Source organism: Onychostoma macrolepis, chromosome 07, assembly GCF_012432095.1.
Source record: "Onychostoma macrolepis isolate SWU-2019 chromosome 07, ASM1243209v1, whole genome shotgun sequence".
Lineage (NCBI taxonomy): Eukaryota > Metazoa > Chordata > Actinopteri > Cypriniformes > Cyprinidae > Onychostoma > Onychostoma macrolepis.
The window spans coordinates 31360624-31372576 of NC_081161.1; the positions used below are offsets into that span (position 1 = coordinate 31360624).

At 37.4% G+C, this 11953-nt stretch overlaps 1 long non-coding RNA gene across 1 annotated transcript; it reads left to right on the forward strand.

The window, feature by feature from the left end:
• The first annotated feature begins 4334 nt into the window (after nucleotides 1-4334).
• Nucleotides 4335-11470, forward strand: LOC131543307 (uncharacterized). Its single transcript, XR_009271874.1, has 3 exons — nucleotides 4335-4418; nucleotides 9955-10116; nucleotides 10660-11470. It is a non-coding gene; the product is annotated as an uncharacterized LOC131543307 (long non-coding RNA).
• The last annotated feature ends 483 nt before the right edge of the window (nucleotides 11471-11953 follow it).

The window sequence follows — 11953 nt, forward strand, 5'->3', positions numbered from 1 at the left end:
TTTTCAGGTAAAGTTGCTGAAGGCAGGTCGATTTGTTGCTGAAGTTGCTAAATGAGGTTGTGATATCATTGGATGATGATGTCATTATGTAATAAGGCATAACTGCATCTCTTGGTTAGTGCTCCTTCACATAGCGCAACTGTGCTCGTGGCGACCCGAGTTCGATTCCCTTCTCGAGGTCCTTTGCCGATCCCACTCCCCTCTCTCCACCCAATACTCTTCTGTCTGCTCTCTGCTTTCCTCTCAATTAATGGCATAAAATGCCCATTAAAAATAATGTAAGTCATTGTGTAGAATGCACATTGAAATGACTCAAATCTCATCAAATATAATTTGAAATATGTTCATTTAGATTTGTTTGTAAAAAATAATATAAACATTTAAAGGGGTGGTTTACTGCTTTTTTTCTTTGCTTGATTGTGTTTATGGGGTGCAATATAACATGTATTCGTGTTTCGTTTGTTAAAAAACGCCTTATTTTTCATATATTTCACCTTCATTGTAAGCCGCTTTCTCCTCTGTCATTTGAACGACCGGTTGACTTCCTGATTCTCTGAAACCACTCCCTCAGAAACAGGCGATGGGCTCAGATTGGTTAGTTGGGCTGGTGTGTTGTGATTGGCTAAACTGCGTACTGCACATTGTCCGGAAACTTCACACCCATTACCTTCACGGGCGACAGTTGCATGTGCTGCGGTCAAATGTAAATAATGGTGTCAATATTGCCGTATGTTTAGTTTCAGCCAGAATCAGACCCAGAAAGCGGTAATGAAGAGAGTCAAGCAGAACTTCCGCAAGCACAGCTCTTACAAACGTTTCTGAATGGAAGTTTGCTGTTGTGATTACATATAATTTTTTGAAGTTCGTACACGTTTGTCTTATACACACAAAATAGCATCGAACTAACTGGCTACTAAAGCCAGCGTTGGCATTTGTTTACGTCTTTAATAAAACTAAAACATTACGTCTGAAATTATACATGCAAATACATTTAAAATGATTAAATCTTACTTACAGGTTGTGGCCCAACAACTGCTGCCTCTGGTTTTAAAGTTGGAACTGCTCCATGTTTTAGTAATAGTTTCTGTGTGAATCCGGCATTGAACTCGTGTAGATTCTGGAAGCTGTCTTCCGTAAAATGCGCAGCACAGAGAGCTAAATTAGGATTGTAATTGTCAGGAACATAATCAAACATAAATTTTAACCATTGTTGACGAACTACAGCGTCCGTAGGAAGTCCGAACACAGAAGACCTGACAGCTGGGTGAAAATAACACCGTTTCGACGGCATGACTACAACTCTCCACTATAACTCTTCCTCTTCGACAAAGCCGCAGAACATGGCCTTGCCCCCTCTTTTGCATGTTCCGGAGGGAGGGGTTTGATGCAAATTTATGGGTTTTTTACGTATGCAACCCGGGAAGTATCTCGTTGTAGTCCCATATGAGTCGTTTTTGTAGGCATTAAAGGGTTAGTTCGCCCATTTAAGACATGAAGTTGTATGCAATCCTTACCAGCACTATAGTGCATACACACTGACCCACCCTTTAGTCACCTCTCCCTGGTCAGAGTTCTGGCCGCTGGAAGTTTTTCAAGATAGTACACCCGGTTAGTTTCCGGGGCCTCAAAACTGTGCGTTTTTACGTGAAAAAATTATTTGCGTTTCAAAGCTTGATTAATTTACATCACAAAAAACACGCCTGACAAAATTCATACCTCAGTTTTAATCGGCACTATTTTCTTTCCATTTCTATCAATCCGCGCTGCTGTCAACGTCAACAGTGCGCACGTTCAGATCAGCTGTTCCATAGTGTTTACACAATCGAATGACAACGACATAAAAAGTAGAAAATGAACAATGGTGCGAACTTGTAAATTCCCAGGCTGTGACCACAAGAATGTGCCGGGATCACCGTTCAGATTCCATCGTTTTCCAGTTTCGGATATAGCTACGAGACAGCTTTGGCTGGTTGCCATCGGCTACTCTGCGGGAGCTAAAATATCGAGAATCAAGGATTTCCGTGTGTGCAGTGCTCACTTCAGCGAAGACGATTACATCCCCAACCAAGGAGGAAAAATAAAAAAAATGATTTTAAAGAGTTTTGCTGTACCAGTACCACGGGTAAGCTCTATTTACTAACTTTATGATCCAATGTCTAAACTGTACGGTAAACAAGCTGATGTTTAGACTCCAGTGGAAATCACGTGAAAAGAAGTCTAATATAAAAACAGTATATAGGGATATATGTACAATTTGGTGAGAAAACTATTTCATTGGATGTAATGCAGACAGACGCTGCGTTGGCCTCCTCGTCAATCGATAGGTTTTGCAGCTGTGGCATGATGAGTTCCCATTCGTGGCAGCAATAGCTTTCAACCTCTGTTGGCATAACTTGACAATTTGAACAAGTGCACCACCATTTGTCGTTCATCCTGGCTCTTGCTACAGCTGTAGGCCCAGCATCAACTTGGACAACTGCATCTCTGTCCTCTCGCTCTCTCTCTTCCCGTTCTATCTCCATCTGCTGAACTTCGGCATCGGTATACTCCGGTTCATAAAGGTATCCCTTTGGCGTTGTGCTAAAATTACTTTCATCATCATCTGTTCCGTCTGACATTGTGCTAAAATTGGTTTCGTCATCAGAAGTTTCGTAGTCAGACATGTTGTCAGCGAGTCGCGCTATCAACAGCTGATCTGAACGTGCGCACTGTTGACGTTGACAGCAGCACGGATTGATAGAAATGGAAAGAAAATAGTGCCGATTAAAACTGAGGTATGAATTTTGTCAGGCGTGTTTTTTGTGATGTAAATTAATCAAGCTTTGAAACGCAAATACTTTTTTCACGTAAAAACGCACAGTTTTGAGGCCCGGAAACTAACCGAGTACTATCTTGAAAAACTTCCAGCGGCCAGAACTCTGACCAGGGAGGTGACTAAAGGGTGGGTCAGTGTGTATGCACTATAGTGCTGGTAAGGATTGCATACAACTTCATGTCTTAAATGGGCGAACTAACCCTTTAAACTTCCTGATTTTTAAAAGATGATATCTCCGCTTACTTTGAACTTTCAGCGCAGCAACTTTGCAGATACTGTTCATGCACCAACAGCAACATTACACACTATTTAAAATGAAAAAAGTGAAATCGCAGTAAACCACCCCTTTAATATATTTGTAAATATATATATATTTATTTTTAAAATTGAATTACTGAAAAGTTGACAAATTTTTGAACAATTACATTTTATGTATGTTCTAAATAACTAGTAAAACTACACATTATTAACAATTATAGTTTTTGCAGTGTATTAGAAGTACCGTATTGACCCGAATATAAGACGATGTTTTTTCCTTGGAAATACATCTGAAAAAACGCATAAAACGAGTGTGCCATGAAATATGTAATGTAATGTGTGTTGTAAAGATCGCGAATGAAAACAAATGAAAAAGAAAAGCTTACAGCAGCATGATCGTGACTGTCATGTTAGCCTGATGGGACCAAATTTCCTCTGTAAGTGATTTTAAAACATAACACAGTACCCAGATTTGAAGACTACAATAAGATTTCACCTCTACTGATAATAACATTTTGGTAGGCTACTATGAGTTGGATAGCCTAATTGTTATATAATTCAGATGGGCTACCTGTTATTTCAATGGTATATCAAAATTTTCCAATGTCATTGTTGATACATTTTACCAGTATTTACCATACTTTCAAAACAAAAATTAGAATTGGAAAAATATGCAATATGAAAATAATTTAATAATAAATGTGTTTTACAGAGAGAGAAAAAACAAAAACAAGATTTGGTTTTCAAAAAGCCTTTTTCCAACAGGTACATCTGGAAAAAGGGGGGTCGTCTTATAATCAGGGTCGTCTTATATTCAGGACAATACGGTAAGTCAAATGCTACACTCTAAGGAAAGTCCATAAAAATAGGGCACAGTGTATTATGTTGATATGAAGGAATTTTCTTTCTTTTACCCGCATTTTACCTGTATTTTAAATTAGACATTGAATTTTGGTAGATAAGAATTTTGAGATAATAAGATCAACAGTGTACATAGCTGATTAACAATTATAGGAACAAACTAACAACTAAGGTGTATCATGAATGAACAATTATTATTGATCAAGTACAACTAGAAACTTGATTCACATGTGATGTGTGTACTGCTAGCTGATGTACTGCTTGGCTGGCATTGTAGTTGCCACAGCACACCCTTTGTTCTTTTACATTGTAGTGGACTATTTCCTTAGCCTACTTTTTATACTAATCAACAAGATAATAAAAATATATTTATATATTTATTTTGTTTATTTCCTACGTAGCCCTATAATAAGTGGGATCATGTATCAGTCATCTGGTCATAATAGAAAAACAAACCCCAGCTGTCTGCTGTACATGTAAACAGGTAAGCATGTAAACTGCTGTGAACACTTTGCTAGCTGTACACAGGCAACTGCCACAAGAGGGCAGTAGATTAATTTGAACTATACTGAATTGCCCCTTCCAACTATAAGTGCCAAACAGATCTTCCAAGCAGCTTTAAGTCTTCTGAAACAGTGGTTCCCAAACCTGTCTTGAAGGACCCCCTGCCCTGCACATTTTGTTTTTCTCTCTAATCAGACACACCCAATTTAGTTCTTGCAGTCTCTACTAACGAGCTGATGAGTGGAATCAGGTGTGTTAGATAAGGGAGACATACAAAAGGTGCAGGGCAGTGGGTCCTCCAAGACAGGTTTGGGAACCACTGCTCTAGAAGACAAACTGATATTTATTTGTGTCTTTTTTTTTTTTTTTTTTTTTTACACAAATTAAAAAGCGATTCAATTTAATAACAAAGCCATAATAATGACTTAATAACTTTAAAATTCAAAGACTGAATAGCTATAACAGCCTTTATAGGAATGAACCATGGATAAGGCAAGGCAAGGCAAGTTTATTTATATAGCACATTTCATACATGGTGGTAATTCAAAGTGCTTTACATAGTGAAGTGAAGTGACATACAGCCAAGTATGGTGACCCATACTTGGAATTTGTGCTCTGCATTTAACCCATCCAACGTGCACACACACAGCAGTGAACACACACACACTGTGAACACACACCCGGAGCAGTGGGCAGCCATTTATGCTGCGGCGCCCGGGGAGCAGTTGGGGGTTCGGTGCCTTGCTCAAGGGCACCTCAGTCGTGGTATTGAGGGTGGAGAGAGCGCTGGACATTCATGAAATAGTCATTAAAAATAATAATAATCACAACAATAAAAACAAGGAATTAAAAAAATAATCACAACAATAAAAACAAAATGATAAAAAAAATTGATTTAAAAAGAATTTAAAACAGTTAAGAATAGAAAATGATTATACATAGTGCAATCAGTTCGGACGTAGCACAGTGCTCATTTAACAAATGCACAGCTAAACAGATGAGTTTTGAGTCTGGATTTAAATGTGGCTAATGTTTTAGCACATCTGATCTCTTCTGGAAGCTGGTTCCAACTGTGGGCAGCATAATAGCTAAAAGCGGACTCCCCTTGTTTTGTGTGAACCCTTGGTATTTCTAACTGATTCAATCCTAATGATCTGAGTGGTCTGTTAGGTTTATATTCAGTGAGCATATCTGCAATGTATTTAGGTCCTATACCATTGAGTGATTTATAAACGAGTAAAAGTACTTTAAAATCAATCCTAAATGTAACTGGAAGCCAGTGTAAGGACCTGAGGACTGGTGTAATATGCTCAGATTTTCTGGTTCTAGTCAGAATCCTGGCAGCAGCGTTCTGGATGAGCTGCAGCTGTCTAATGGTCTTCTTGGGAAGGCCGGTGAGGAGACCATTACAATAATCCACCCTGCTGGTGATAAAGCATAGCTGTGATAAGCAATTTGGTTCTTTCTCATTATTCGACTTAGTGGGAGCATATACAGGCAAAACAAGAATGGTGCAAGAATTGAGCCTCGTGGGACTCCGCATGTCATGGACGTCCACTTAGACTGATGCTCTCCTATACTCACATAATAACCTCTCCCTTCTAAGTATGACCTGAACCATTCGAGTACCATCCCAGAAAGCCCGACCCAGTTTTCCAGTCTCTCTAGAAGTATGTTATGATCGACAGTGTCAAACGCAGCACTAAGGTCCAGTAGTACCAGCACTGATATTTTTCCAGAATCAGAATTAAAGCGAATATCATTTATTATCTTAATGAGTGCTGTCTCTGTGCTGTGATGCACTCGGAAACCAGATTGAAAATTGTCCAGGCATCCATTTGAGTTTAAGTAGTTGTTCAGCTGATTTAAAAACTACCTTTTCAATAATCTTACCTATGAAAGGAAGATTTGATATTGGTCTATAGTTGCTTAATATGGTGTTATCAAGATTGCACTTTTTCAGAAGGGGCTTAATAACTGCACTTTTCAGGGAGTTTGGAAAAGTCCCAGAAATAAGTGAGGCGTTCACCAGTTCTAAGAGATCTGCTTCTAAACAGTTAAGCAAACTTTTGAAAAAAGATGTGGGAAGTGTGTCAAGATAGCAGGTTTACGATTTAAGGTGCTGTACTATTTCTTCCAAAATGTGGCTATCAATTGCTTCAAAAACAGACATAGTCACTTCTTTTTGAAATTGCGGTCGAATCTATGTGACCTCTGCATAACTTGAGGATGTGCCAATCTCCTTTCTGATATTATTGATCTTCTCAGAAAAGATGGAAGCAATCTCATTGCATTTGCTGTCGGAGAGCATTTCACTGGGAATCTTGTCAGTCTCTCAACAGTAGCAAAAAGAGTGCGAGTGTTGTTTAAGTTACTGTTTATAAGGTTTGAGAAGAAGGTCTGTCTAGCTGTGGCTAGTTCCACATTGAAAGCATGAAGGCTGTCTTTATAGATGCTATAGTGAATTTCAAGTTTCGTCTTCTTTTCATACTCTGCACTGCTGTTGATTTCCTCCAAGGTGATTTTTGGATAATAATAAACTTGAAAGCATTTAAACTACAAAAGAAACTGTTTTGTCATGGCCTATGTATTAATGTTTAATATATATATATATATATATATATATATATATATATATATATATATATATATATATATATATATATATATATATATATATATATATATATATATTACATATTTAAATGAACATATAAATTAGATCATATTTAATGTCATTAAAAACACATAACCTCAACGAGCAAAGTTTATATTTAATCTCAAATTGAGGTAAAATTACAGCTTGAACTGCAAATAAGTATGTCCATAGGAATGACAGGAATCCAAAAATGTATATATTTGTCATTTGAACAATTGGTTTTTGATGTCTTGATCATGCATTGTTGAACTTGTGTAGACCTACAGACCATAGCTGCACACTGCATCGACATTCTGACCCTCGGTTATTGTAATGGAGACCTCCAGGTCAACTATATTGCTATGATCACAGCCTGAAAGAGCATGAATAATAGAGAGTGTGCACTGCTGTGTGTTTTCTGAAGGTGGATGGTAGTAAATCATCAGACGTGACAGTTTTTAATCTTCCAGATTAATGTCATTCCTCAGAAGCAAGGAGGAAAAAGTGATCAGTGTGGATGATTTTGTCATTGCTCCTCTCCTTATAGGTTTCCTTTTCTCCTCTCAATTCCCCCTCTTTTTTTCTGAAAGCTCCAAAAATGTTACACTTTATTATAAAATTACATTGATTTGCATATGCCTATATATTATCTCTTTTGTGATGGCTTCACATCAGCTGTTGTAGAATATTGGTTTAAACCTGGTTAGTTTCACCAAAACACTACATACATCTCCTAACTCATTCATCTGATATTTGTACATGTTCACAGGCAAGATTTTTCATGAAATGAAACTTGTTTACAACAGCTACAGGCTATTGCTATGGGCCGGCATCTAGAATAGCCCGCCAGCACACCCTCACAGAACTAAACACATATTTGTATTACAAAGCAAACTCAATTGTGCCATAGAGCAACCCTGATCAATCAGTCATGTGCTCAGAGACAAACCCAATCATACCGACACAACACACTCACACATACACACACAGCGGTTCTAATGGACTGGAAGGGTAGAGGAGGCCAAACTCTGCAGGCCACATATAACGTAAACGTTAGACGTCTCATTGAATTAGTATCACACTGTGAAAGACAAAGCACTGGCAAATGTAAATGAGGCCAGACATGCAATACTGCTGATTGGACTGATATAATTAGAATAATATTGCCAGGAGTCTTATTAAGAAGCAGGGGACATAAATAACTGGGGAGATGAGTTAATAGCAGCCGGCTAAAGTAGCTCTTAAATATGCTAAGGCCAGCTATTTCTGTTTATCCATGGCCCACTGATAATCTGATTATTGATGTGCGGGTGCTATCGGAGGTGAACGATCTCATCCTTGCGCTGCTGGATGCAGTGGCTATTTTAATTTCAATTATTTCACTGAGTAATTAGGATGAGGACAGCCAGTGAATGCCATCCCTCTCTGCCTTAGGAATGCAGTCACTATCCACACAATTGCAAAACTTACATCGGTTAGTAGACATTAATTACTTTTTGAAAGAAATTTTTTATTTACCAAGGATGCATGAACTTGTGAAAAGTGACAGTAAAAACATTAGATTTTACAAATAAATTGAATTTCAAATAAATGCTGTTCTTTTGAACTTTGAATTCATCAAAGAATCCTTAAAAAATGTCAGTTTCACTGATTCCACAAAAAAATGAAGGACTATTTATAATAAGAAGAAATGTTTCTCAAGTACCAAATCAGCATAGTTAATGATTTCTGAAGGATCATATGGCACTGAAGACTGGAGTAACGGCTGATGAAAATTCAGCTTTGCCATCACAGGAATACATTACATTTTTACTTTATACAAATATATTAAAATGGGAAACAGTTCATTTGTAATAATATTTCACAATATTAAGTTTTTTATTATTATTACAATCAAATAAATTCTTTCAAAAACACTTAAAAATCTTAGATCCCAAACTTGTAAATGGGAATGTACCTATCATTATTTTTATGAAAGTTGACTCTTGACATGAAGGTTCATAAGGCAGCTTTTTTTTGTGAACCAAAGAAAAGATAAAGATAAAGATATTTAGTGGAATACCTCTATTTTAGTGTAATCGAATAAGAAAACAGCAAACAATAAAAAGAAAAATGCATTTATATTTACATGGAGATTATTAAATATTGCTTAAAGAAAAGCAGACAGACTGGGGGGAAGATGCATCTCATTATGTGCACTTTAAAGCAATGCAACCAACGCATTGTGTTGGCCTCTGCTGTTTTACATATAGATGCTGTGATTCTGTCATGGACCCTATTCTGGTGACACCCCGCCCTTTGCTAGATTGCATGTATAATTTATAGACAGGGGTGCCTAGAGTTCATTTGGTGTTGTTTATATCAGCTCTGTACTTTTCTTAATGCTAGTTGTTGATTCCACTTGAGCGTGTCAAACCCTCAGTGCTAATAATTGATTTGGAGACTGAAATTTCTGCACAGGTTGTTCTGGCCAAGAACGTTCATTCACAGAGATCTTGGAGATGAATATATGATTCCCCCCTCTGCTGCCCCGCAGCTTTATGAAAGCTTGCATATGAAAGAACAAAAAGAATACAGAAACAACTTATTGTCATATCTTGATTTCTTATTTTGAGTGACGTGCACACGATGACAGAATGAAAATAAGAGAACATCAAATGGCGGAAACACCTCGGGCCTCTGTCACTAACACAGCTGCCATTAATATGAGATGGTTATGTATCAAAAATGATAAAACTGATAAAATTGTTAACAGTTTGCTACTTGAGTCTGAGATCATGTGACAGTGTTTTCTAAAGCATTGTGTGCAATATAAATACAATATGCCTAGAAAAAACATTCTGGTTCCATCTAGCCTATATTTACTCTCTCGTTTCAGATGGGTTGTTTGATGCCTCTCTGTCACGAGGAGACGTTGTGTTGAGTGCTCGTTGGGGACTTGTGCTTGCCCCGTGGCCACGAAGAGAGTGCAGCGCTCTCTCTCTCTCTCAGCCTGCAAACAGAGACGCTTTCATTTCCGCGCCAAGCGCTTCCGCCCTGGGTGAGTTTCCCTTCTTTTTCACTCTCTCATTCGCTCTCTCTATCCAAACACACTGTTACACACACACTATCAGTAAACAACAGATTTAGGCCTAAAACAATGTGAATCCCTGTGGACTTCAATTATTTATAAAATCAAACAAGTACGGCTGTTTGTTATGTGGGCGGCCTTTGATGAATATAAGATAAATGCCCTGCCACAGTGAACAACCCTGCTTCCTTCCAAAACCAAAACAAAGTAAACTTATGCAGAGGCCATGCGCAGTGTCCCTCTCAGCCTATTAAAGGCGGATTCCTTATTTGCTTATTTTAATGCCGTTGTTTCAAATGAAGCCATTATAAAAGCAACATGAAACAATGGGGAATAGTTATGCTGTTCAAATGTTTGAATTTTTAAAGATGTTAATTAATGATTCTGAAAGATGTTTCTTATGCTCATTTATTTAATTTAAAAAAAGTAAAAACAGATATTTTATGAAATATTATTCCTATTTAAAATAACAATTTTCTATGCTAATTTATTTTCAAATGTATTTTTTTTCAGCAGCCATTCCTTCAGTCTTCACTGTCACATGCACGATCCTTCAGAGATCATTCTAATATTTTGATTTGCTGCTGAAGAAACATTTGTTTATAGTTAATGCCAAAAAGAGTTGTGCTGCTTACATTTTTGTGGAGACCATGATAGATGTTTTTTTAGGATTCTTTGAATAGAAAAAGGGAAACATCTATTCTTCCTTCAGAAATTGGGCAGATGGAGTTGCGGGCAGCGTGCCAACATGCAGCACCATTGTGCTATGGGTGTCCCGAGTTTGAATCCCGGCTAGAGGACCTTTCCTGATCCTGCCCCCTGTCTCTCCCACTTCACTTCTTGTCAACTCTAAACTCAAAAATCGCCAAAAAGAAATTGGCAAATGGAGCCATCTCCACAGACAGAATATTACACAGATTTTGGATTCAGACATGTCTGGATGCTTTCATCATTTTTTAGGTTTCAGGCTCTCCATGTAGATGTTAAAAACAAGGGTGGTAATGCTTATTGAATTTTATTGAATGTTACTGTGTATTAAAACAGAGTGCTGAATCTGCGAGTGAGATGAACTGTCATATCCACACAAAAGCGTGTGCTGATCTGAGATGGATAAAGAGTGTATGTGTGTGTGTGAGTGTGTGTGTGTGTGTGTGAGCACTTGGAGTAATTGATGGAGTTGGATGGGCATTTAATGTTGCGTGTTATGATGCTTGAGATTTTATTACTGAACTTAATTACTTTTTCGTCCTTTGTTTTCTTTACGAAACAGTCTTGCCACTACAAACAGAATAACATCTCAGGAAATGCTTAGGTGAACATTGTACCGTCCATGAAAGGAATTAAATAACTAATTTAAGATGCTCATGCAGAGTCAGAGCAAAAATTTGTCTTTTCTGCAAGTCAGCATTATACTCTGAAAAGAATGAGGTTGAAGCCCATTATCATGTAAAACTATTATAATTGTATCATGTGATGAAGCATGTTTATTAATACTTTATGGGTTAACGAGTGACCAAAATTAAGCCAAAACGGAAGAAAAAGAAAGCGTGGGTTCATTTATAATGGTTCAATTGAATGGAATGTATTTAAATCATGTGATATATAATTATAAGTTATGTAATCTTTATATTTATTTAGCTATTTGTTTTTTTGAAGCTTAAACTGTAATATAATATAAACTGTCACACACAGAGTGCCCTGAGAAGTTTTTCTGCATGATTTCATAATGATTTAATGTAGGTTCAGATTCCAGTCTTACATCTTTTATTTACTACAACACGAGGAAGAATTCCAGAAAGACTCTGCG